We start from the raw sequence: 16,221 nt of genomic DNA on the forward strand, positions 1-16,221 counted from the left end.
GAAGAATCACACACAAAGCTGCTCAAATCTGATTTGAATGGCTTTGTAAATCACAAATAACATTTTGTATCTTTGCTGTGCCACAACGTAAAATGTTAGTAATTGTGGGCCACAGTTTTACAAGACTTGCATGCTTGGTCACTAGCTTGCTGGTGCTTACATGTAGTCTTCTGAGTCTTAGCGCTACAAACAATGTATTGTTATGGGCCCTATTTACAAATTAATTTTCCAGATGCAAGTCAAAAATACATCTGGAATAGTTGAAAATTAATGTTAGAAAGCTTTGGAAAATGTTATTGTTATATCCTAGCTTTGTAACAAGCCAGTAAATGTCAAAGATGTATTAGTGGACTTTTCAATAAAACTTTTTTTGCAATATTGCATATTATGTCTAACTGTTTTATCAGCTATTCTCAACATTTATAAAGTTCTAACAGTATTTTAAGATTAGTAAAAGCTGGTATTGGCATCCAAAAAAGTCTCAGATAACCTTTATAACCGTTTACTATCAATTATTCTGCTTCAACCCTTAATTTGTCTTGAAGTTGGCACAAATTATGGGTAGATATGAAATCTAAGGAGGGAAAGTTTCTCGATGTCACACATTCCCATAGTAATCTACAGGCTCCTCATTAATACGTTTTCACTCTTGGGGATATTATGTGGTTTGCAAGTTATACACTTAGAATACAATGACTGGTAATCACTGATATGTACGTCACTCTCCGAATAATGACCTCACAAATTACCCCCAATGTTCCCAAGAATATGTTTAAGGGATGCTCTTATCAACATAATTTGCCCATATGATTACTCTCTGGGAACAGCATTGTCACCTGAGGTAGATATAGTCAAACCATGAAACAATACAATCAAAATAAAATTCTGACATCAAAATTCAGGGAAGAGGACTGGGCACACACTTGATGGATCTGGGTACAGGGAACAGGTTGGGTGAAATTAATCTTCATCTCCGGAAAAGTCCAACAATTTTGGCTACTTCGCTTATGAACTTCCCAAATTTGTCATCCATTATGAGCAAAGATTTAGGGACAGAGGTATCATCAATCTATGAAACTCCCAATGGCGCACAAATCAACCTACCTCATTAATATTCATGAGGTAGGTCGCAAATTGTGACCTATTGTGAATGTCTATAATCACAGGGATGGTAGCCTGCTGGGCTCAGCAGACCGCCATGTCCTGTGACTTTTTTTTTTTAATGCAGCTCGCTTTCCTTAAAGCAAAACGGGATGCGTTTAAGAAAGAAAAATGAAAAGTTTTCATTTCATTTTTTAAGATTAGGCAGTGGTACGTGGGACCACTGCCTGCTCTTAAAAATTTTTTTTGCATGCATTCACAAAGGGGAAGGGTCCCTTCCCATTTGCAAATGGGTTACCACCCACTTGAACTAGGTGGTAAAATGCGAATGTTTTGCGAATGTTTTGCGACCGCATTTCAGTCACAAAACATTCCTACATACCACTGCGATTCGGTATTAGGAAGTGACGCCCTTGACAAGCCTCTTCCTAATACCGAATCGGTATGTAGTCGCAATTCCAATTGCAATTCGGTAACAAGTTAGAGAATCGCATATTGGAATTCATACATACCAAAATAAATTTTTTCGATCGCAAATGGCCCGATCGGGATCATGCACCACTTAAAAATACATGATATATCTGGCCCTTAGTTTTGAGCCCGACGACTATTAAGCAAATAAATGTATTCCATTATAGTCTTATCTTTACCAGTAGTTAAAACCTTTAAACCGGTGCCAATTGATCCACCTGAAAAGATAAGAACAGTGAATCAGACAAACATATAGAATACACATATGTAGAATAAGTCTAAGGTCTGTGTCATTAGAATCGTCTGCAGCATATGCTGAATGTGCCTTTCCCTTCACCTCACGGATCCCTTGTTCCACCCTGTCCCACCGCTTTATTCTGGCTTCTGCCACTGAAGACATGTGTGAGGGAAGTGTGTAATCACAGATTCATTCATACGACACACACCAAGCATGACAAAACTTAACAATGGCATTAATGGGATTTCTGGAGTAGTCTGAAAGTTCTAAGTTAGCATGGCAGCTTAATTTCAATTAATGAAATCTGCAGATAACAGGCACCATTCCGAGAAGAACTGTTCAGCATTACAGGTGTCTTGCAGGTGGGGTGCCAGGTGAGGAGGGAGAGTAAAATCATGTGACACGGGACGCTAGGAGTATGGGTGGCTACAAGATGCTTACCAAGAACCTTTCAGTGAAGTCAGCTTTGGTTTCCGCTTACCTCTGGGTTAGGCCTGGTAAGTGCTGCACCATAACTGTGAGTTAACACCTGGGGTACCTGCAGGCTGGCTCCATCCAATATTAGATTTTGGCACAACCAAAGGTCTCCTTGCCTTCACGTAGGAAGCACCATAAAGATCTGGCCCTCTCGAGCGCTGGGGTACCTCAACACCTGGGGCCGGGCACCGACAGCTCAGCCATACCAGCTACTGGGGGAGACAGCTCACTGTGGGATGTTGACAGCAGAGGTCTTTCTCGGTGAGCCCAATCCTGGCAACAAACAATATAGCAGAAGGTGCAGCCCAGGTCTGATGCCCGAATCATGACCTGGGCTGCACCATGCATCGCTAAAGGTTTCAGAAAAACTGGGAGCAAGTTGCATGAGAAAAGGCTTTTCATGTGTTTTGTGCCTAGACTATATTTTAATATGGCCTGAAACACATAGACTGCACTACTTTCCACAGGCAGGTGTTGTACTGTTTCTACTTCGTAACATGTTTCCAGTTACGGTGTCTCTGAGTATAGCTGTACAATAATGTGGTTCTTGACTGTGAGATACGAAGGGGAAGAAGAGTAACGTAATAGTATGGGTCCTTCAAGGGTCCCATAAACCATTTCCACTGTATTAAGTAGCACCAGTCTCAGCTGCACTCCTGCAGATTGCACTATGGGGAGGAGAAGACGATGCTACAAGGGAACAACTCATGCTGTATCTTGAATACTTGAATACAGGCACTCCACCACTTACTCCCCATGGTTTCGGTAAACCTGTGCAGTAAGAATGGCTCCAAAAATATGCCCTTCTGAAACCCCCACAGGGCAGATTTAGCTCTGTGAGTGTCTCCCACCCTCTAGTCTCACCGCAACCAAGGATCGGGACTGAGAGCTGAAAAAGACCTCCTGAGCTAGAGTCTAGCTTCATGGTGCTCATCATTATAAAACATTGACTGCCTCTTAGCTTACCAGGGTGGAAAATGTAGCAATTGGAATGGAAGCAAATAAAGTATGTGTGTTGTAGTTGTAAATGCAAGTAAGCATCTCATTGGCCAACCAGGCAGAAGCCTAGGGGCAGTTCAAGAACTCTGAAATAGCTCTGGGGAGGTGTGATGCCGGATGGGCCATTTTGGCAGTCTGCTTTTCTGGTGGGCTCGAAGCTAAGAATAGAAAACATTCTCAGTATGGCCTTCAGCATTGTAGGGATGGGTTGAACATTTTACCAGGGTTGATTCTGATTTAGCAGTATCACCTTAGACATGTCCAGTCATGTAAACTGCACCCACACATGCATTCAGGTTGTGTCTTAAGCTCTCTCATGCCTGTTCTCTACTTTGACTGTTATTGCTGCAGAGGCAAGAAAGAAAGGGCTGTTTACCCAGGATCCACATTGCGCTCATGTGAGAAAGTGATTAATTCCAGGAGCACTAGATTCAAGGCTGGCATATTTCCATTGTCCTAAACACACTGTTTAAAAAAAAAAAAAAAAAACTTCTGTGGTGCAAAGCAACACTGGCATATGTGCCCTGGCAACTTGGAAGTGTGGATACAAGTTTCGTATTCAGTTGTTAGAAACGACATAAAAGAATGGTCATGAGATAGCTTGCAGGTCACTTTCTAAATGGACAATAGAGTGTCAATGTGGATTGTAATAGGCACTGGAGCGTTGAAAGGAGAAATCATGTTGTTTTATGATTAGGATAATGCATTAAATCTGTGCCTGCTGTCTTAGTTGCAGAGTTCAAAGTCCTAATGTGCTCTATCAATTTTCCAGGACATCTCACAAGTAACACTTGGTTTAACATAGGGAAAGGTGGTAACAGGACCACGATCTCAGTAATCTTGCATGTTCCCTCTTCTGCTCTCAGTTACCACCTCAATTATCAAGTTACCCTGATAACACTAAGCTATATACTCATTCTCTCCTAAGAGTGTAGAAACCTATAGACTCAGCAGGGACGAGAATGAAAAAACAGTTCATCAGTTATCTCACTCGTGGTCCTCAGACTGTACACCAACAAGGCATTTTGTTTTTATTCAGTGACATTCTAACAATTTTTGTGCAGAATCACCCCAACACAAGGATCCATCATCATTGAGATACAATTGATTTGTGTTGCAAAGTAGCAGTACACACAACGTACAGCATTGTGCTACATCGCACCACGTTGTGTCAAGGGGCCATTCCATTAAGTCCTATCAACCACCCATGGATTTTGTCAAAGTTAGACAGTACGTTGCCCTAAAAATGAACGCCTCTTAGAGGCAGGCATAAAGTCCCTGAAGAGTTTTTATTCCCCAAAACGTTTCCAAATGTGCATGTGTGCTGAACCGTTCGCCGCACATACAAAGTGAGAACAGTGTTTAACTATGTCTAGGCTTAGTAATTAGTACTGAAAGACTCGACATCATGCACACAGCATTACACAATGGTGCAAGAGAGTTTGCATTGGAGCAAGACAGCGTAACATGTGCCAGTATGTGATAGAAAGAAACACCACCATGTCTTTGTAGACACTTTGCTGTTCTGATCTCTGCCATTGACACAACATAGCACCTTTTGTTGAGTGAAAAGGTAATACATCTGCCCTGAGGAGTTATAAGTGTTACCAACCTTATGACCAGGGCTAAGGCATAAGTCTATAGTCTCTACAGTCAGTGCTGCAATAGGTTTCACGTTTTAGTAACAGACTAATGATCCAGTGTAAACTTTACATGATCTCTCTGCGTCTTCTTAAGTACTCCATGCATGGAATCCTTACCGTCCAAAAATGGTAGTGGTTCTGAAAAGAAAAAAAAAAAACATTGCATCAGAAAAATCTGAGAACTCATCATCAGGTCCAGTGCAACGAGAGTTGCCACCACAGAAAGTAACTGCTTTCCATACCCCCAATTACTATTGGGACAACCTGGCGCTTCCTACCCTTGGTGCTCTTGAGGTGCATCTTATGAGAAATCCTTGTTGCATCTTAATGTGGTACCTGAATTGCATACGGTTGTGTGTCTTGAGGAGCTTTCAGGAGCATCACCCCACTAAAGAAATGCCCCATAAATGCCCCATTGCTGAAAAATAAAATGGTAATGAACTTTTTTTATTACCATTTTCTTTTTCAGCACCAGGTCCTGAACTGATTCCTACCTCCTCGTGTTGTGGTGTGATTCCATTGCAGTCATGTCATGTTGTTTTTAATGATGTCAATTTTTTTAGTGCCCAGTGTTTTATGTCCTGTGTCCATGATGTAGAATGCTAGACAAGATTTACTGAGCAAAGCAAGGACCAATTTGCTTTGCCTTGCTTGAAGTTAAATATTGGAAATGTAGCAAGCAATCGGTGAAAAGAACCACGTGTAAAACTGTACCTCTCCTGATTTGGTCATTTTAAAAAAATAGATAAATCCGAAGCACACCCCTTATTCTAAATGGACCTCTATTTTATAGCAATATATTGAGAGAGTTTGGTAGTGTGATTTAGTGGGAGTTACTATTTTAAGCATGCACTGCTACAAAAAAAAAAAGAAAACATTAACTACAAGTAAAAAAGGAAACCTAAAACATTAACAGAAAACGAATTTGTATTAATAATTCAATAATTCGAAGTGTATTGTACACAGTGTTTACATTATATGGATTTCATGCACATATGGTTTGAAGCTAATTACAGATGCAGTGACTCCCCAAGTTTGGGATTTTCATGGATAAAGTCAGATAAGTGAAGACAGAAATCAGGTGAGTCCCTTTCTGTGTTCGTTTGTAAAAAATAAACTATGACCAGGCAGGGAATTAAGCAGTACAGGCAGCAGCTCAAACAATAGATAAATGTGGAACAGATGAGTCCCAAACTTCATTTTTTGACTTGTTAAGCAATCATTTTGGATAAATAACAATTTAATGAGCAAGAAAAACTACTTATTCATGCAGTTTGAAATGTTAAAGCAGGCCTAAAGAAACTTAAAGGGGCTCCCCTGCAAAGTAACTGTAGGGGCCCCCATCCCAACTGGACCCAGTTAGGGTCCTGCCGCAGGTGCACAGTGTACTGTGCTGAGGAGGCCCCGGAGCACATCCCCCTCATCCCCACCCCCTCCTGCACCACGGGGGCTGCGTGGGCCTTTGTTACGCCACTGTGATAAAGGGCAAAAACAAACTCTCAGAAACCCTCTGAAACTCTCTGGACCTAAGGACTAATCCCATATCTCTTCTTGCAGCTCATTCCTTGACGAAAGAGACAAATACTAACCTTTTCTGCCTGCTAATTATCTACTGAATATTATTACTTTCGATTCTTAAGTTTCCCATAAAGCGCCTTAACACCTTTTAATATGAACATGTTAAATAAATGAACAACACAGTCTAATACGCTGTTTTCTAACCTCCATGTACGACAGTCAGACAGGAAATCAGCAGGATGAAGAACATCTTTGTGGCCTCAGCAGTATTCTAACACAAGGAACGTTCTGCCTGGTGAGTACCAGTGTGTATGTATAACTAGCGCCCTCAGGCTGTCTTAAATAGAAAACCCCGAGCACTGTGGCCAACGGAGCAGCACAATTAAAGGATTTTTTTTAAATTCAAAACGATGGGTACATCTTGGCATAAAGTCCTTGTTCTGAATCCAATATTTGAAGAACATGAAACAAATATTTCCAGAAAATGAGACGTGCATAGCCAAGCCAGGTAGTACTGCCAAATAAACATGAAGGTCTAGGAGTGCGTCACTGCTTCCCGATCCAGGTGTTTGCTCTTCTTCTTGCCGGATAGCGACATTCACAAATTAAGTTAAGCTTCTATCTGCCAGAAGTAGAGTACTCTGCAATACACATCTGTCTTTAGGTGAGGTGCAAAGTCGGAAGATGGTATGCACCGGTCAAGCAGATCTTTTGAGCACGAAAGGGGTATGTGTCAAGTTTGCTTAGATTTACAAACCAACACAAATCAAGGTTTTTGTTGGTTTGTAACTCAAAGTCATGCAATGAAGCCCGATGTGTTGTCTTGCCATACTTTGGGGCAGTTTTACCAAACTTTCACCCAGTGCTTAATTTGTAAATAAAAAGGTGCCGGTGCTCAAAGCCCTCCGCCTAAACACGGGGCTGCTGCAATTAAATGTGCGAACACGGATTACTGAGGCAGCCTAATCCTGAAGCTACCTCGGGCCTCCTCAATTCATTTAAAGGCACCTCCTGGTCCTTCAGCTCACTCTTGCAGCTTTCTGCTTTCTCCCTTTGTGACACTTTTTCATTTTTCTCTTCCTCTGTCTTTCCCATATGTGTCTTTTGCTCGCAGCTAATGCTTACGGCAGAAAGATAAGCGCCGGCCCTCAAAAATAAGTGGTGCTCCGCACCGGAAACAACAAGCACAAATGAAGCACTGCTTTCAACCAACGCAGCACAGCAGGCAAAAATGCGGTGCTGGATTGGCTGACAGGGAGGGAGCAGGTGAGCGCAGGGTTTACAGAGAGATGGCTCACTTCTGCCCTCTCTCTAGCGCCAGAGCAGATTTTAGCTGCTGCGTGCCATGCACACACCTTTGCACCATAGTGCAAGGGTGTGTGCGTGAGTCTAGCTTAGGTTTTGTACTAGAGGGGTACCCTTCAAGTACAAAATACTATGCCTAGATAACTTTTAGGACTCTTCGTACTTTGTATGTGTGCTGCAAAGAGCAGTACAAGGCGTCATGGGTGGTGGTGGCTGGCGATTCGCATTGGTGGTCCCTGTGAGCAAGCGATGCTGCAGCATGAAGATACGGTTTAACGGAGCTTCATGCTGAATCACGGTGCAAGTAACGATGTCTCAGTTTGAACGAGCTTGATCATGGTTGCGAAGAGTCCAAAAGCTTGAATTAAGCTAATGTGAGCCACACTAAGGCCCAGATTTATACTCTGTTTGCGCTGAATTAACGTATTTTGTTTTTTAACGCTAATTTAGTGCAAGCTTAACTCCATATTTATATTTTGACGCTAGACTAGTCTAACATCAAAATATTGAAGTTATAGTAATTATTTGCTAGCAGTAAACTACCTTGTGCCAATGAGATGCAAGGTAGGTGTTCTTGGGCAAAAAATGACCCTAAGGCCCTAGCGCCTTATTTATCCTCCCATGCAAAAATGGTGCACGGAGGGAGGCGGGCCTAAATAATGGCACTAAGTTTGCTTGGCACCATTATTTAACGCCTGGGTCAGGGCAGGCATTAGGGGACCTGTAGGCCTATTTCCATTGTGGAACACCATGGCATAAGCCCACAGGTGCCGTCCCCAGGCTCCAGGGACACCCTCACCCACACCAGAGGGACAGCAGAGGATGGGGTACCCCATCCCAGGTAAGTATAGGTAAGTAGAGGTAAGGATTTTTCTTTTTTTTCAAAGTGCCATTGGGGGCCCTGAAATGGGCCCCCTACATGGCACTGGGTGCAATGGCCATGCCCATGGGACCCTTGTCCCATGTGCTGGCATTGGGGTGGTGGGCATGACTCTTGTCTTTTATAAGACAGGAGTCATGGGGTATGGTAGGTTTTGCATTGAGAAATGACGCTAGGCTAGTTAGAGTCATTATTTTTTACTCTAACCAGCCTAACGTAATTTTTCTGTGCAAAACCCCTTCCCCCATACCACCACCCCCACCATGGTAACCTCATTTTCCTTGACATTAGCCCACCCTTAGCGCTGGCTTGTGCCATTCCTTGAATGTGGTGCCCGGTTGGTGATGTGGAATGGCCCATGCCGGCGCTATACTTTTTGACGCAAAACTGCATTAGCGTGAAAACGTATAAATTTGGGCTCAAGAGTCCAGGACCTGAGAAGCACCTCTTAGGAACAGGAACTCGCTGCAGCTGGGTTCAGGGGCTGGTACAGAATGTTGGGAAGCCTTTTATGTCCCTGAGGCTCAGTTCAGCGGCCCGCAGAATAGCCCCTGGAGTCACTTTGGTGTCCTGGGTTGAAGATGAAGTTGCAGGTCCAATACTTTGTCCCCAGGCAAGAGGGCAGCAGCGGAGCAGTTACTTCGGAGTAGCAGTCCAGCAGAGTGGAAGTCCTTTCAGCCGCACAGCAGTCATGCTTCCTGGAAGATTATCTGTAGGTCCAGAATGTATTGAAGAGTTGATGCCTGAGGTCCTACTTAATACCCTTGTGCCCTGGTTCTTGAAGGGGAGAGAAGTGTCTTTGATGTGCATGGAATTTCCTGCCTTCCCTGTCCTGTCTCCAAGCTTGTTGTAGTGAAAATGTGTGGTCATTAGGTCTTATGGAAGGCAGAGCAAAGACTATTCAGTTGAAATTGGGGCTGTTCTCAGCTCTGCTGCCCCCCATCCCGCAAGCAGATGACCCATTCAGGGACCCCTAATCCCTCTATTGTGTGACTATCTAGAAGAAATTCACAAAGACAAACTGTCAGTTACACCCAGTCATGTGACCCAAAACAGACTACAGGCACAAATGGGTTAAGGGCAGGAAAATGCAATTTTTCTAATGGTGGCATCTTCAAAATTGCAATGGAAAATCCGACTTTACCATTAAAAAGTGTTTAAAATTACAATTTCATAGACACCAAACATAACAAAGAACCCAGCCCCACTTGGAAATTGCAGCTTATTAAATGTAATAAAGCATCCCAAATGTTATCCTATGGGAGTTGTAGGCCTCTCACTAGTGAAAAATGAATTTGGGAGTTTTGCACTATGAGGACATGTAAAACTTAAAACTACATGTCTAACCTTTTAGTTACACAGCACCCTGCCCTATGGGCTACCTAGGGTCTACCTTAGTGGTGATGTATATTTAATAAAAGGGCATTTTGAGGCTTGACAAGGAGGTTTTAATGCCAAGTTGACATTGCAGTTTAAAACCGCATTCAGGCTGCAGCAGTAGGCCTGGGTCATGTTTTAAGGTGCTACTTAAGTGGGTGGTACCATAGGTGATGCAGACCCACATTGAATGTACAGGCACTGAGTATCTGGTATACTATTCTACAAGGGACTTAGAAGTAAACTAACTATGCCAATTGGGTATAAGCCAATAACCCATGTCATTCACAAACACTTTAGAACTGATTAGCAGGGGTAAAGTGTACAGAGTCCTAAGGCCAACAAAAATAAATTCAGCAAAAAGTTGAGGGGAAAATGCAAACCGTTTAGGGGTTATCCTGCATAGAGGGTCAAGTCCAAAAGTCAGGATTGTGTGGGAGGAAAGCTGTACATGTAACATTGTTGTTGTAAAGAGTTACATGTGACTTGGTGACTGGTAGGCCACTGTTAGGTTTTTGATCCTCAACAATACAAAGACTAGGGTTGCACTCTTGTGGTTGATTCATGGTCAGGAAAGGAGACACAAATTTTCAAGGATGAAGAAATCTGAGACAAAGTGAAGAAATAGCTGGAGAGGATGAAAAATTAAACGTGTGCCAGGATTGTCATATTTCCACTCCAGTAGAGAGTGTGGGCCAATGGGTGAGGACAAAGATATCAGGGATCATTGTGAAAGGATGTGCTATTTGGTCTCATCCCCAGAGAATAACTGAAGTAATAAAGTCAAAAGTGATAGTCCAGAATGGGTCTGTGTTGAGGAGAACTCAGTTGATCCTAGGGAGGATGGTGATCCTAGGGATGATGGTGGTCTGCTGGAGGACAATCTGTTCTCACAAAATAGAGGACAAGAGTTGGATTTGGATGGTGAATCTGCATGTGGAGGTGGTCTTAGCATTGAGGGTGCAGAGGTGTCAGGTTAGATAGCTGCTCTGCGTGGAGTTGTGAATTGTGGTACTTGAGCATGTGATCTGAAAAAAGCTGATGGTAAAAGTAGAGGATGGAACAGGTAATATATAATGCCAGACCAGTTCAAGGATTATGTGCTGGATTTGATATCATTGCTGTAGCCTTATTGTTGTGATGCATGATATGTTTGGTTGTGGGTGATGCTGTTGTGGTTTTAATGTTTGTGTGAGGAGAATGACATGTGGCATGCTTGGTTTGAATGCTGCGAGAGGTAATGTGGAATGTAAGTGTGTGTGGGTGTGTTATGTTGGATTGATGGTGTGAGTGTCTGAATATGAGAAGACCTTTGGCTGTGGACATTAACAAATAGTAATTCATTTTGCTCCTGAGTAACATTTTAACAAAAAGCTGCATGAATCAGACTTACAAAGACTGTCAGTTTATTTCCATACCTTTTTTCCCTACAAAAGCATTGAGTATTATAGTTTGAATCAGTTACCAGTAATTCTAGTGCCCTAAAACCAAACATCCTTGTTTTATTCATTACATATCAGTCAGCTTCTTTCAGATAGGCATTCAATGCAAGTATCACCATGCCTAAGAACACAATAGCCCACCTAACACCAGCACATCCTGTTCATACCAAAGCCTAAGGAGATATTACTCCTCCTAATTTCTTACGTCATCCTGGTGTCTACCCGAGCAAGGGAAAGAGGGAAGAAAAGAATGAAATGTGAAAGTTTAAACTCAGAGTATTAGACTTGTACATAAGTTATTACTTCTTTGTCACCTTCCCCGTTTCCTTTATTATATGTGAGGAATAGCCACGCTATAAACAGGATGACTTAAGCAATAAATCAAACTCTGATAATAATTGGAAGTTTAATAACACCAAGAAATAACTCTACTTAGTATATCATAGTCATGCACAATCCGGTAATGTTTTAAAAGGTGAGAGAGATGCCCAAGGGGCCATCAACTAAATCTCTTTCAGAAAAGCACCTTGGTATTCTGCCCATGAAGATCACATTCCCTTGGAGTATTTCCTTATCCACAAAGGACAAGAGGTTTAGAAGCTTGAGTCACAGAAGACATCAAGAGCTGATCCGGCATCTGTTTAGCAGTCTCACAACTCTTCTGTGCTGAATCAAAATCAAAGAGAGAATCAGGCTGCCTAACAGAAGCTACCCTCTCCATATAAATATTCAGAGCTCTAGTTACATTCAAGTTTTGGAGTACTTCCCCTTTAGGAGAAGGAGATAAAAATTCAGGTAAAACCTTCTGTAGCAAATGAAAAGGGGAGGAGACGTCAGATAGAAAAGAAGGCCCCAACCTAAGGACTACTCTATCCAGGAATTATTTTAAAAACAGATGACTAAAAGAGCGAAAGCTTAAGTCTCCCGAATGCTTAACAGAAATGATCACTATTAAGAAAGTCATAAGAGTTAAGAATGGGAAATCTATGGATTGCAAAGAGCTTCCAGAATGCTAATCAAATACCAGGGAGGACCTGCAAATCTAATTGATGGATGCATATTAGAAAAACGTTTAAGTAAGGGAAAGACTAAGGAATCACTGTTTTGAACAGAATCTTGGAAACAGTGTGATTGTTACAGATGTTTAAACATTTTTAGTGGCACAGACACCATTGAGGCGAAGGACATGGGGCATTTTGTGATCAGATTTGTACAGGAATTAAAACCGGAAGTGAATAACGTGATTCAGGACCATTGGATTTGTTGGCAGAGTAAACAGATTGATGCGATTCTGAGATATGCCAAGTATTGTGCCAATGAATTGGAACTGAAACAGAAAAAGTGGAAAGAGAAGCCTATGATTATGTAGATGAAAGCTGCCCAAAGGAGTCAGAATCCACAGTTTGTAGGCAATGTTGGTGGAATGCAGGGAGTGTATCAGCAGGGAGTTCCTATGATGGAAGTGTGGAACAACAGAGTAGAGGATGAGGTGTTCTAATTGACCTAAGTACAGGAGAGGATCTGATGACTTTGAAAAGGACAATTGTGTCACGTCTGTGGCAAATTGTGCAGAGGGAAACAATCAGGTTCAGCCACAACAACTACAGAGACAGTGAGTATAAAAGTGTAATGCAGCACAAGGTCAGACAATGCAAGTTCCACAAACCTCGATGCCCCAACTAAATGTAAATGTTCCAAGGTCTAATCAGAACCAGGTCCAAAATATAAATACTAACTCCTTCATGAAACAGCGTACATCTTAACAGTACCCCATGATCCCAATGGATGAGGATTATAATTCAGATCAATTCCAATGACGGTACCTGAGGGGGGAAGAGGAATGCGTACTTGGCACATTCTTAGAGGTGGACCAGAATGGTCCATATTTGGATGGTAACGTGAATGGCCACCCGTGTAATTTTTGGTGGACACAGGTGCTACCCGCTCTACTGTGAGAACAGCAGAGGTTCCCAACCAACCCCTTTTGGAAAAAAAGAATCCAAGGTGTAGGTGTTTCAAATAAACAGTTGACATGTCCCGTAATAGAAGCTGTCCCTTTAAAAATAGGGTCCTTTGAAGAGAATCACCAATTTGTGGATTGTGATTCTAGTCCTGTGAGTCTGCTTGGACGTGACCTCTTGTGCAAGCCTAATTGCTCCATCTATTGAACACCAAGAGGTATAAAGATAGAAACTCACGATGAAGAAGTGGCATTCAAAGTTGTGAATCAAACCGCAGGTGTCACATTTTACCCAATGCTGACAAGTAATTATTTACCTGCAAATTTGAGAGATATAGTGTTACCTTAAGTATGGGACTTTTTAGGAAGAGAGATAGGTCTCATCAAAGATGTTGAGCCTGTACAGATTACTGTAAAGCCAAATGTTGAGTATCCGAGAATCCCTCAGGACAACATGACACTCGAAACAACTGCAGGGATTATTCCAGTTACTGAGTCCATGATTGAGCAAGGAATATTAAAGGAAATTATGGGGAGTCCATGTAACTCACCCATTATAGGACTGCGGAAACCCAATGGAAAGTACTGCATTGTTCAGGACCTGAGAAAGGTAAACAAGATTGCAGTTACTTGTTCCGTGCTACCGAATCCAGCAGTGATTTTGTTTCAGATTCCATGTGAAGCAGAGTGGTTCACTATGATTGACTTTTGCCAAGCATTTTCTCCATACTGTTGCATGAGGATTGCCAATTCCCCTTTGCTTTTCAGTTTGGCAGTCATGTTTTGGCATGGTGTCAAGTCCCACAAGGGCATACTGAGAGTCGGTCAACCTTCAACCAGAGTTTGAAAAAGAATATGGCATCTCTAGAGATGCCCCACCATTCAGTTTTGATTCAGTTTATTGATGACCTATTGTTGGCATCAAACACACAAGAAGCGTGCAGAAGAGACACAATTGCCCTGTTGAACTATTTAGCTAAGAATGGACATAAAGTATCCTCAACCAAATTGCAGTACTTTAAGGAAGAGGTCTTGAACATTGGGCATCACATTGAGAAAGGTGCAAGGAATTTGTCACAAGCGAGAATTTCAACAATTTTGAAAATGAATCCTCCAATAACTCAGAAAGAAGTCAGGATGTTCTTGGCAAGGGTTGGCTTGTGTCATGAATGGATTTCCAACCTTTCCCTTTTGGCCAAGCATTTACAGAGACTGATACACAAGGAAGTGTCAGATCTGGTAACATTGAATGACAACTGCATGCATGCCTTCTCAGAGCTGAGACGAAATCTCTGTTGTGACCCTGCTCTGGGAATGCCAGCTTACAACAAATGTTTTACTTTAAAATGAAGTGAGAGGGAGAGATGCACTCTCTCATTTCTAACTCAGTTACACAGAAACACTCACAGACCTGTTGCCAATTTTTCTGCTACAGTTGACCCAGTAGCTTCAGAATTGCCTGGCTGCCTTAAAGCAGGTCCGGCTGTTGGTGTCAGCATGGAACAGTGCAAAAGCATAGTTATAGCTCATACCCTGAATGATTTTGTCCCCCATTCTGTAGAGATTTTGTTAACCCGCACAAAGACACAACACCTGACTAGTAGCTGATTGACCAGATAGGAGCAGACCATTTTAGCTGCTATCAATGTGAACGTGAAAAGATGTACAACATTAAATCCTGGGAATCTGTTACCATTGCCTGTAAATTCAAGCAAATGCCTATGATGAAATTGAGCATGACTGTCTAGATATCACTGAACTGTGCACAAGCTGAGACCTGACATACAAGATACTCTACTTTCTGAATCAGTTCATGTAATGTTTGTTGATGACTCCTGCTTGAGAGACCATTAAGGAAACCTAAGAGCTGCCTATGCAGTCTGCACTGTCTCAGGCATGGTTGAAGCCTCCTGGCTTCATGGAGTCTTTTCTGCATAAGTGGCTTAATTGATTGCCCTCATGAGAGCATGCTGTGTTTCAGACCAAAAGCTAAAGGAGGCCATTTTCACCGATAGTCAGAATGGTTTTGGTGTTGACTTGACTTTCGACAGTTATAGTCGCAACAAGGTTTTGACCTTCACTGGCTCTCCCATCTAAAATGGAGAGAGACTTCATGATTTGTTAACTGCCTGCCCAAGTTGTGGTTGTGATGTATTATGCACACCACAAGGGAGATGACTATGTTGCTGCTGGGAATAATTATGTAGGTGAGGTCACCCGATATTGTACTTTGAATTTGTGTACATTCAATGGTGACTACCTGAACGAGGGAACAGGTGAAACAAATTACAATCTTGTTCACTACAGCATATACATGAGAAGAAGTTAAGAGGTTGCAGGAAGAAGTCTCAGATGCAGAATAGCAGGGTTGGATAAGAGTAGAATATCCTAAGAGAGTAGAAGATGATATTTGAATTTCAAATTATGGAAGAACTGTGTTGCCAGATAGCTTGTTGCCACCGTTAGTGAGACATTACCACTGTACAGCTCATGTAGGACATGATGCCATAGTGAGATTGTTTTGACAAACATGGTTTAATCCTATGGAGACTCCGGAAACGATGGATCATGTTCTTTTAAACTGCATTGCTTATGAAAAACAGAGGAGGAAATGGATCCGACCTATCTGCAGAAACGTTGGAATCAGGAACTGCAATGAAGCAGAAAGACTCTTGAGATCCAGTACGTTACCATATGTTGTTTTTGGTCTAAGCCGGTTTCTACTAGCAATTTCATTCATCTGAGACAAGGCAGGCCTGAGGTTGTAAGGGCTTTAACTCAGGCAAAACTTCCACAGTTAATCCACGGCC

Source organism: Pleurodeles waltl, chromosome 3_2, assembly GCF_031143425.1.
Source record: "Pleurodeles waltl isolate 20211129_DDA chromosome 3_2, aPleWal1.hap1.20221129, whole genome shotgun sequence".
In the NCBI taxonomy this organism is placed as follows: domain Eukaryota; kingdom Metazoa; phylum Chordata; class Amphibia; order Caudata; family Salamandridae; genus Pleurodeles; species Pleurodeles waltl.